Source organism: Mastomys coucha, unplaced genomic scaffold (genome assembly GCF_008632895.1).
Source record: "Mastomys coucha isolate ucsf_1 unplaced genomic scaffold, UCSF_Mcou_1 pScaffold15, whole genome shotgun sequence".
In the NCBI taxonomy this organism is placed as follows: Eukaryota; Metazoa; Chordata; class Mammalia; order Rodentia; family Muridae; genus Mastomys; species Mastomys coucha.
The window spans coordinates 87,564,520-87,576,747 of record NW_022196897.1 but is presented as its reverse complement, the minus strand read 5'-3'; the positions used below and the strand labels follow the sequence as shown (position 1 = coordinate 87,576,747).

Genomic DNA, 12,228 nt, shown 5'->3' with positions numbered 1-12,228 from the left:
CAGAAATCCACCTGCCTCTGCCTCTGCCTCCCAAGTGCTGGGATTAAAGGTGTGCACCACCACTGCCCGGCTTAAACAGACTTAATTCATTTGTTTTTGTTTATATAAAAACCCTTATGAGGTAGCCACAGTTGGAGCCTGGGTCCTCTGAACAGAGACTCTGGTGTGGGTTTTCACAAGATGATCAGTGAATTCCTGATGAGGAGACTTGGTGAACACAGTCTCTTTCTAGAGGGCGGGGGTTTGCCAAGGCCAACTTTGATGCCATCTCCAAGACCTATAGCTACTTGAGCTAGATTTGTAGATGTGGTTATCCGCTTGAAACTCCAGTCTCAAGTACTGAGATTACAGGACCACCCCACCCTATTCATGTGGTGCTGGGAATAAAAGGAGTGCTTCATTCATGCTCGGGGAGTGCCCCATGCCTAAGTGATATTTGTTTTAAGGCCAACAGTTCTGAAACAGTTGAGAACTTCTGGGTTGGGAAGTTTATGTGATTTGGTGATACTGTATTAAAAAAAAAGCCTTGTCCTTTTGCATAGGGAGGTTAGGGGACTCCAGGATGTGTGGCCCAAGTCCACTATTGAGATGTTCATCTTGCCACTGAAAACAACTGACCTCCACTTTTTCCAGAGCTCAGGTAGCAAGGAGCAAGGAGCATGCCATTCCATGGCTCCCAAGGGACTGATGACTCTCCAGGGCACTGTGGTGTAGATGGGACCTAGATTCTAACCCAAGCTTTTCTCAGAACCCTTTCCTGGCTTCTCTTGCTAATACCAGCTTGATGGAAATTGCTACTGTGTCTGCTCTGCCAGGGACTTTTGTGGTTTTAAAACAACCACCACAGAGTGTGCCTGTGACCGTCCTTCCCTTCTTCAGATCTGCTCATTTTATGGATAGCACCCTGAACTCAGTGGTCTCTGAAGAGCTCACAAATGTTCATGGAGAATAGTTCCAATAAATCTCAGTCTTTATGTGGAGATGTAGGGTTGTTACAGTAACCTCACCTCTCCCGTGCACGGAGGTGAGAATCTTGATAAGAAGATGCTCTAGGCCAGGTACTATTGCTGATCTGAGTAGTACCAACCTTAGGGCGTGTGCTCAATACCCGGGCTCTATATTTCTTCCTTTTCTTATCTGTTTATCATTTTGTATAAATGTAAATGAGAAGATGTATTATGTACACATCTTAGAGAGTTGGAGTTGTATTAATTATGGGATACTTTTAGCGACAAATCTGCTTATGGCTGTTGAGTTTCTTTCCTTCTTTTTCTCTCCCTCCCTCCTTCCTTCCCTCCCTCCCTTTCTTTCTTTGAGCTGTCTCCTACCCAGTGACTAACATTGTGTTTTAAAGGCTGCACCTTTCTTGCATTGGAATGGCTGTGAATAATCTACTCTCTTGGCTGCTAAGGTGAATTCTCTATTCTTTTTGCTGGGAGAGTGGCCATCTACTTTGAAATTGCAACATTTGCTAGGTGTTTAGTATTGCTCACCAGAATGAGAAGACTCTTGAGTTGCTGTAGCTGTTTGTTCAAGAAGGCTAGCAAATGCTTCTCTGAATTAAGACTGTGAGGGTTCCCATGGCTGCTTCCAGGAATGAGGTTTCTAGTCTAGAGTTTCTTAGCCTAGAGCCGCTGACATTTTAGAGTCAATAGTTGTTTGTTGTGTAGACCTGTCCCATGTATGGTAATAATCCGTCTTCTCTCTGGTTACTACCAATTACCTTTGTAGTTGGGTGCCAGCCTTCTTGCTCTTCCTCATGAGCATTGTTTCTGCCTACCCTAAAGATCTTTGCTGGATTACATTCTACTTCATTTTATTTGCCTTTATGCATCTGGATTCACCCAGGTTCAAAGATGTAAAAATACACCCTTACCTAGACATGCCCTTGGTGCAGACCTCTTCCCTCTAACTTTCCCCTTGTGCTGTAGTAAAAACACTTGGAATTTTTGATTGCAGCTTCAGCTCCCTGGGGAGAGACATCTGTCAGTAAAGTTAGTCATTGAGAGGTGGTAGTTGACTCTGTGAGCGGTAAACGTGGGCTATTCCTGTGCTCAGAGCCTGCAGGCTGAAGGAGAACGTGTTGCCTGATGTTTTGTCTTGAGAATCATATGTTGAAATCTTAAACTGAAAGTCCCCCTCCCTCCACTCCATAGAGCTGTGGTTCTCAGCTCTCTTCCCTCTCTGTGAGTCTTTCCCCACTATCAAAAGCCTGTACAACTTAGGGCAGTTCTGCATATTGCTGGGAAATGATCTATGCTCACAGCAAGGTGGTTTCTTGAAGTTTTTGCTGTATACTCTGAAGTCCTTTTAAAGTTCCATTCTGTGTGGCTTTATACACTGAAGTTCCTTTAAGACTCCTTGCCCACGGCTGTCTTTTCCTTTGTTTGGTCCCCAGACTTCCTTGAGGTTTCTTCCTTCCTCTTCTCTTCAGATGAGCCATATAACTGGTTGGCTCCTGCCTTCTTTGCTGCTTGAACTTGCAGGATGAAGGAAGCAGGTTTCCAAAAGGGAATGCGGGGCTTTCGTCCAGGCACATTTGTCTTAGCCATGCACTCTTTGAAAGCCTTCTCTACTGAGGAGCTCTGGTTTCTCAAGCATGCAGCTACCCATTTCCTTCTTGTCTTTGAATAACAAGAAAATTCTTCTTAATCCAATAGTGTGATCTCAGCGCCTTCACACAGCGTTACTGTGTTGTCCTTAGGAGTGCAGAACTTGCTATTTGCCCATGTAGAACAGAAGGATCTATGAGTGAATATGTATTTGCTGATCTTTCTATGATCTGGGGCATGACGGCATCCCTTTCTGCCATTGGGGCCTCAGAGGCATTTCTTAGTGTCATTGGTATTGGAGCTTGGACATTAGTAGGGACAGTGCTGCACAGAAGTCATGATGCTGGGGCAAGCATGGATTCAGACAGTTGGAAAGCATGCATCCTAGCTTACTCCTTTAGCTTTCTAGGTAATATATGTGTTGGTGTCTTAAGGCTTCTAAAGCTTCAGAATTCTGAGATTTGAGTAATTTCTGTGGCTATTGGACACTAGTGTTTGGTCAGTGTGTGTGTGTGTGTGTGTGTGTGTGTGTGTGTGTGGTGGCTTGACATCCTTGTGGACTGGTTCCAGAGCCCCACTTAGACACCATGGATACACACATCCTTTATATAAAATGACACAAAATGTATTTGTATATCCTTAATGCATATCCTGTGTACTTTAATTAACCTCTGCATTACTTAGAATTCTGAATACAGTGTAAACACTGTATGAGTGATTATTATACTAAATTCTCTAGGGAATAATGACAGGAAGCCTCTATACATTTATATATTCACAAGAGATGCATTTTCCTACAGTGTGTATGGTGTGTTATGCCCATATGCAATGCATGTAAGTGTGTGCATGTGGGTGCACATACCTATGCATGTGCATGGGGAGGCCAGCGAAGGCCACTGTATGTTCCTCTATCACGCTCTCTCTTACGTCCTTGAGACAAGGTCTCTTCTGAACCAAGTGATGCCTGTTTTAGCCCAGATGTTTGGCCAGTAACCTCAGGACGTTCTCCCTTAGCATCCCCAACTGAGGTTACAGACAAGCGCAGCCATACCTGCTTGTTCAGTGGGTGCTTAGTATGTAAACTCACATCTTCATGCTTTCAGAAAATGAACCTTAACCACTGAGCCATCACCCCAGCCCATTTCCACACACTTCGATGTGGGTGGACACCAAGGGCACATATTTCCTTTCATATTTCCTGAGCTGACGAGCCCCTAATCCTACTATGTTGTAAATTACTCAAGGCCTGAGACGTGTTTTTTGCTGCTTCTGTGGTTCTGAGGAGACTAGGAAGAGCCTCACTCACTGAAGGTCCACTCTGTCAGGCAGGATGCCAGACATTGCATAGATATTTTACTATTATGTGCAGTTAAAAACATCACCAGAATACCTGTGCTCAGAATCCAGCCAATGTAGAAGTATGACAATAAAATGTTAAATCTTCCCTTCACCTTTCTCTCCCTACCCCTCAATAACTGCTGTGGACCATCTGAAGATTCCTGAATTCATTGGTAAATGCACATGTATACATGGGCAGGATGCAGTGAGTTCGTGCCTGCTTCTGGTTGTAGCTTATCTCTTCTTGCTTTTTATATTGCCACCTGTTCTACTTTGAACCACTTGGACAGGTCACCTGCTCCCATTGGCCACATCTTTGGTACCCAGGAAGGTTCAGTAGTTTCTTTGAGCCATGCTTGTGTGCCTGTCTCATCCTTCTGCCCTGTCTGCTGAGCCCAGGGTGATGTGTATACAGCCATTTGGGAGCAGCTTTTTCTATCATGTTTCTAAATGGTTGGCATTTATCTAACAAGAAAAAAAGGGGTTTGTCATTATTTTTCAGTGATATTCACTTCACTATTACCCATTTGCCTCATCCTCCTGTCTCTTCGTGTTAATATTTTTAAACTTACTTATTTTTATTTTATGTGCACTTGCATTTTCCCTGCATGTGTGTCTATGCGCAAGTATCAGGTCTCCTGGAACTGGAGTTACAGACAGTTTGTGAGCTGATATGTGGGTGCTGGGACTTGAACCCCGGACCTCTGGAAGAGCAGCCAGTGGTCTTAACTGTTGAACCATCTCTCCAGCCCCCATGTTCACATTTTTTTTATTTCAATACCATGTACTAATGTCATTTTTTGAGAGATACCTTAAACAGCAGGCATTCTAATGAACTTACAGATGTCCATAGCCAAGTTCACCCAGGCCAGGTCAGTGATCAGTAAATCACAGCCTTGTTTGTCATGCCGTTGTTCCTTGCAGCCATCCTGTCACAGATGTTACAAGGTCAAAGATGTTCTTAGCTGCCTTTATTCCAGTTCTTACTCACCAGTACTCATTCTTTTCAAGACCGCTTACCAACATCTTCCTTGTGTATGACATTCAGATAGGTAGTGTGTTCTGCCATAACGAGCCAGATAAAAGTAAGGCCAATAGAAAGTGTCTTCCCTGAGGACCAGCTTTGATGATACCAGAAAGATCTGTGCAAACTTCCAAAGGAGGGGAGCAACCAACAGTCCTACCCAACTTTGATGCTTGCGAACCACAATGACCAGCAAGGCATGATAACCCCAGGGGAAGAGCAGTGGTACACATACCATGGCAGTAACCAACAGCTTTTGTATTAGATTTAAGACCCACTCAACAAAAGGAAGCTTATGCTTGGTATTGGAAACCTAGTTAATTACTCAGGGCTAGTGAAGTCATGGATCTTGGGAGGAGAACCTACAACCACTACTATGCTGAAGTTACCCACAGATAAGTGTGGTTCTCACCCTCATTGAAATTCTCTTTGAAACAGAAAGAGACTGGATGCATCTACAAAACAACCCCTGCTCTTAAGTCTCAGGGAACATGGCAAGTGAGGTGGCAGAAAGATTCTGAGTGCCAGAGGATGGGCATTTGATGTGAGACTGTGTCTTCTAGGAATGTCAGGAACTACACCCATAAAATCTCACTAACATGACTGCCTGAACATGAGCTGAATACGGACAACAGCAATAGATGTGCTAAAGTAGAGGGGGAAAAGGCCTCAACCCTACACAAAGAACTACAAGCAACTAATGCCTAGAGTAGGGTAGGAGGAATAAACTTCCCTGGAGAAGAGACACCAACTGGTTTTCATTCAACTCCAAATGGTCAGCCCTGAAAACATCCATACATATAACACTGTACAGACCAACCAAGTTGTATTTATGTCCTATATATATGTATGTACATATATATTTATAACAATTAATCAAAAAAGACATGAATTTGAAAGCGACCAAGAAGGAGTATATGCAAGGATTTGGCGGGAGGAAAGGGAAGGGGAAAGAAAATATTGTAATTATAATCTCAAAAAAGAAAAGAAATAATTAAAAAAAAAAAGTGGGGTAACTGTTCTAAGAGGCTGACCAGGGAAAATGGTTTCAGGATTGGCATGAAAGGTCTGTGCCCGCCGCAGCCTTAACCTGTGCTCCTAACCACAGGCTGTGGTGTTTGCTGGAAGATGGACGTGCGGGGTCTCCCTTCTTTGGGGAGCTCCATGAGAGGACAGTGTTGTTACCCCTCTTGTTGGAGAGGAAGTCCCAGCCGATTCTGTTCCAGGCTACATTCTTGTGTTTTGGAAGGTGGAAATGGATGGTCTGCCTTTCTCCTGTGTGGGGGAAGTTATCTTTGGGGGCTCTTGAGTCATCCTTTGCAGAGGCATGTCTTATCATAAGAGCAACAACAAACAAGTTGCTATGGTGTTAGACATGCAAATGATGGAAAGAAGTTTCTTTCATGGAAATATTTTGTTGGAATATTAACCAAAAAGCATTAAAATTTTTTTTTAGCTTTCTGTCTCTTTCACTGTCTCTCTGTCTCTCTGTCTCTGTCTCTCTGTCTCTCTCTGTCTCTCTCTCTCTCTCTGTGTATGTGTGTGTGTGTGTGTGTGTAGGTCAGACGACAACTTGGCAGGAATTGGTTCTGTCCTGCCATCTGGCTGTCTGGAATCAGAATTCAGGTTGTCAGTCTTGCTGTCAAATTTCTTTCCATACTGAACCATCTCACCAGCCCCAGGAATTTTTCTTCTATCAGTGTGTACCTTATAAACATTGTTAGAGTTAGAGCCACAGATAAGTGACCACTGCATAAAACACCCCAAAACAGATTTTCTAGACAAAAGTAGAGTCCTGGTAATGTTACAAATGACAAGAGAAGTTTCAAGTTTCCAAAAGAATTAATTTCCTACTCTGAGCATCTGTGTGTGTACTTCCCCTACAGGGGATGGTTTGTTTCTGAATTTATGGTTGGTATTATTTACAGCACCAGGCAGGATTTTAGTGTAGTGCTTCAGAAGGATGCTAAGAACTCTCGTCCTTGTCCTCATCCCACAAGCAGAGGAGGACATGTGGGTGGTGGTACTTGCTTTTAGTTTATAAAGATCGTTATGGGCAGATGAGACTGGACCTCAGGACTAAACTCTCATTCCTAAGGTCTCTCTAGAGAACTGAAAACTGGAATCAGACTCTAATTTTAGTGAGTCATCGTGATATCAAGCTACGGTGAAAAATTGGGGGAATTCTCTTGTGCCTTAGTCCAACTGTGATTTCTGACAAGTAGCACACTGTGCAGATGGGGCTGTCTCTGTCCTGGAGAGTGGCCACAAACAGGGAGGGCAGCCACTGAGCTTATTCTGTAGCTGGAGGGAAGTAGAATTTATGAATAGCTTGATTTAGAAGACTCATAAACCCAAGGTGCCAGTTTCCAGGTGGCAACGGGGTACTTGTGTATGTGTTGGCGAGGAAGAAATGAAAGTATAAAGGGTATTTAATTTTACAGCATCAGAACTCCCTCCCTGCTCATTATTTCGAGGTCCAGGGAGGTTAGCTGGGGATGTCAGGAGCGTGTGTCTTTGATGGTGCCTCTGGAGCAGTTTCCATCAGGCTTCGCCTTGAATCAGAGCAGTGTTCTCCTTCACTAACTGGAAATGGCTGAAGAGTGGACCCCAGTCACACTTGTGAGTTCCAGGCTTGGCTGAAGCCTCTCATTTGGTTTGGAAAGTTCTAAATTTAACTTGTTTTTCATTATAAAAATAAAATGAAAGAGTTTGCAGGAAATGGGAGAGTGGTGAACAATGCAGCGTATTCATTTCATTAGCGCCAAAGCCGTAAGACATGGTTGATGCTAAGGAAAAGCAGAACAGAGACGAATACAGTGTTTCAAAAGCAGATTTATAAAATCATCCCTTGTAGGCTTGATTAAAAAACATGATACTAGCCAGTGAGCCCTGCTGGCGGGAACTCAGGAAAGGAAAACTAGAAAAGTTAATAACCACCAAGGAAGAGATAAAATTGGAAAGAATGACGTATGCATTGGGAATGGTCTTTATCAATGAAAGAGAACTGCTCTGGTAAGTGTTAAAGGGAAACAATAAATATGGAGGGAGCCTAAGCAAGGCAGCAGTGATGTAACCCAAAAGATTTAGCTTCCTAAAGTTCGTGTTACCCAAAGCAATGATAAAGATCCTGCAAGAAAAAAAATCTCATGGATGTTGAAAAACATAAGGAAGTTGTTCATTTACTTTATTATTATTTTTTAAAAATCAGTTCAGAGCAATCAAAGAGATTACAGAAAGTAGAGAGATGGCTCAGTGGTAAGAGTGCTTGCTCTCACAAAGACCTGAGTCTTTTAGACATCTATAGAAAAATCAAGATATGGTTGCATATGCCCATATCTCCAGCATCATGTGCTTGTGTATGTAGGGAGAAGGTGTCGGGAGGGGAGTAGAAACATAAAGAGATGCCAAGGGCTTGCAGCCTGCCCAGCCTATCTGAATTGGTGAGCTCTGATTCAGTGGAAGACTGTCTCAAGACAATAAGAAAATGGTAAAGACATCTAACATCTAGTTTTGGCCTCTGCATATGCTCACACAGATTTAGCAGCACACTCAGGTAGGTGTGTGCATGTACCCATGCACACTCCCCCCCACAAACACACACACACACCACCCCCACACTCCATCTTCTCCTCCTCCAAATTGGAAACAGTATTCAGAATAGATGGTATAATATCAGCATCCCTTGAAATCAACCTAAGTCATGACTCAGCAACAAATCCTGAACAGAGGTAGGTTCCATGGGGCAGATGGGGTCCCTCGTATCCTTTGATGTCTTCTACTGATACTCTCTAATACCTGGTTCAGTAGTTGACATCATGTCAGCTATGCAACAGGGTTTCCAGTAAGTCATCTAGAGGAAGCAATGGAGGGGGTTAGTGTGGAGAGGTGACTGTAACTGTAAAGATAATGAATCAGGGAGAGAGCCAGATGAAGCCACGGGGAAGGAAATTTACCTGGCCAAGCCAGCTGTGCCCTTTGATGACAAATTATTTCTCCTCTTGGTTTTGGAACAGTCTCATTGATCTTTAAAGAGTTGTAAGGATCATTACAAGAGATATCCTTGGCTTAAGTAGACAAAGAAAAGGAGGCCACTGTGAAGGAAATAGATTAGAGCAATTTCAGATCAGGCTATAAATTAGACACATGCATTATGGGACTAACATGCCCCACATGGAAAAGGTTTATAATAGGCAATGAAAACTGCCTTGAGTCTTAATTCCACTGGGGAGAGGTTCCCATAGTTTTCTGACTGAATGGGAGACACTAACAAAAGTGCCAGTTTTATTTAAATATCATTATTTTAAAAAACATTAAACAAGCTGGTCTAGTTTAAAGGGGAAAAAAAATTACTGGTGAAAGTACGCAAATGACTCCAGGAAGGAAGCACAGCAATAAATACAATGTTGGGGGGAGGAAAGGGTGATGTATCTATACATATGCCTTCGAGATACACACACACACACACACACACACACACACACACACATACACACACCTCAGCTATAAAGCTAAATGTAAAACAAAATGTTGCTAACACGTATATAGGAAAAAAGTATCACCCCTATGTTCTGAGAGGAGATTAAAAAGCAAGAGAGGGGAATAGAATTCAGTTAGAGGATAAAATCCGTTCAATAAGGGGACTTGATGGTATCAGTTCAGTATTTACATGACAGTGAACACTAAGGTAGATTAAATGGGGCCCCTGCAAATGGCAGCAGGTTCATTAAACAACAAATGTGTCACCGTCCCACATAAAACGTCACGAGAAATCATGAGAATAATGGGAGTGTTGAAGGCTCTTTAAATGTTAACTTAGCTAGTGTATAGAAGGTCCTAATTTAGAGAATACTTATATTTAATGTTTGAGTTTTGGGCAATAGTGATGTTGAGATCTAAAGATTGATAGGTGGGTGGTAAAATGTCCACAGTTGGGAATGGGCAGTTGAATTCACTGGTCTGTCTGGGAGGCCCCTAGGCGTCTTTTCTCTATACACCTGCTCTTTGGATCTGCAGAATTGTTGGCTATGGAAGCTTTGAGGATCAGTCCTCCCTGCTAATGAGATGAGAAGGCTCATTATGCTTGGAGCTGGGCTTAGGGAGCCTGGCACCAGTAGCTGCCCAAGGGGTGTCTATGAGCAAGAAATGACAAGAACAGTTTGGGGCCTGTTACAAGGACAGAAAAGAAAGGGGTGTTGTGTGTGTGTTATTAAGCACTTGAAGTATTTTTTAAGGAATTATTCAACCAGAGAGATACATTTTGAAGACCATGTTGTTAGGTAATTTTGTAGTTCTGTGAATAACATTGATTAAATGTGCTTGCACACAGGAAGATGGCTCTGATATCAGCAGACAGCATGTTATAGAAACACTGTGGTGTATGTGGGCTGAAACATGTTTGTAGCACATGACTCTTGGACTTTTTATTATTATTTTGAATTCTTTCCTACATGCATTTACTCAAACTCCACTGTTAACTGCACAGAGCTGCTATTGCCACTGCATCCTGGAGTGCGTCCCTCACTGGATTGCTGAGGAAGTGTCACCCATGCATAGGGTGGAGATACACTCCTGGGGGAAGCAGCAGCAGTAAGCTTGCCTCCTCTGCGTCCATTTGCAGATATGTCTCCAGCACCTGGACTTGATGATGTATGGGTGTGTGGCCGCAAATTTGCATTAAATGAAGGTAGAGTTCTGCGGTGTGTGTGTGTGTGTGTGTGTGTGTGTGTGTGTGTGTGTCTTTTGCTTCTTCCTTGGTTTTCGAAAGTGATTCTGGTTAGCTGGACTGGTGAGAGACGCTGCCTACCAGCCCTGTGCACTGCTAAATGCAGCCTTAGGGAGTGCGCTTGCTCTCTGTCTCTGTAACTCAGGCTGTGGCTGTTTGCATAGTCTCTTGGGAGAGCTTCCTGTTCATCCTTCAAGACATGGCCGGTGAGTCGTCTTTTCCAGAAGCCATAATTCGATGTTCAGCTCCCAACCTAGAATTAATCACTGGCTGCTACTGCTGCTTCTTCTTTTTCAGACAGTTTCTCTGTGTAGCCTCGTGGGGAACTCACTTTATAGACCAGATTGGCCTCTAACTCAGAGATCTACCTGCCTCCGCCTCTAGAGTGCTGGGATTAAAGGCATGTACCACAATGCCCGGCTAAACACTAGCTTTTTAAAGGCCTCCTCTACCTCACACTTGATATTGCTAAACATATCATACTATATTACAGTTTTTTGGTTTTTTTTTTTTTTTTTGAGACAGGGTTTTGCTCTGTAGACTAGGCTGGCCTTGAACTCAGAAATCTGGCTGCCTCTGCCTCCCAAGTGCTGGGATCAAAGGCATACACCACCACCACCCGGCACATAAATGGCTTTTAAATCAATATAGAATTGTAAAAGTAATGTAAATTCTTTAAACATGTATTTTCAACTTACTTTAAATTCTGATATATAATGTAACTAATATATAATAGACAATACTATATAATAAAATTTATAAATACTACATGTAGTACATAATGATACATACTATAATATATGACTAATATATGACTAATATAACATGTCATATAGATTTATCAAGTGTCAACATCTTCCACTTTATATTTTCTTTTAAAAACATGTCTTGCTGATGTACTCAGTCCCTCATGCTAGAGACAGAGTATTGCCAACAGTTCAGGCTGTCTTGAACTCATGTTCCTCCTGCCTTAGCCTCCGAAGGGCAGGGATTATAGGCATGCCACCGTGCCTGGCTATGAACTTAGAAAGATATATTTGCCAGCCAGGCATGGTGGTGTATGCTTTTAATCTTAGCACTCTTGAGGCAGAGGCCTGGGGAATCTCAGTGAGTTTTAGACTGGTCTACAGAGTGAGTTCCCGATCAGCCAGGAACATATATATCCTGGTCAGCTATAGTAGAACATAGCTTTCCCCTAAGGATAGAATATCCTCTCCTCCTGAATATTGGAGCACAGGATAGTGTTTCTTGAGGAGCCCTGCAGGACCTTCTGTCTCACAACTGGACAGGGCCAGGTTTAAAGTTCCGGGTAGGTCCTGAGACATCAGGATAGAGTGCGTGTGTCTCTGCAGCTCTCTGTTATAGCTCATCTCAGGATGCTCTCCTCACTTGAAGGTCCTTCTTTCATCCCGCAGTTTGGATGGAGGAGGCCATGTTTACCCTGTGAGGCCATGGTAAGGAGGTATTGGCTAATGACCATTTATCCCATGTTGGTCTGTGCTGGCTTTTGGAGGCACAACAGCTGCTTCTGAAAGCCTCCTGAGTTATGGGGGCCCTTTTGGGCACCATACATGAATGAGGCCTTGCAA

The 12,228-nt window shown here is 43.1% G+C and overlaps 1 protein-coding gene across 4 annotated transcripts in view; it reads left to right on the top strand.

Moving 5' to 3' along the window:
* Nucleotides 1-12,228, top strand: part of Ldlrad3 (low density lipoprotein receptor class A domain containing 3) — a 241,043-nt gene that overhangs the window by 2,978 nt on the left and 225,837 nt on the right. The gene's annotated exons all lie outside the window — the stretch shown is intronic.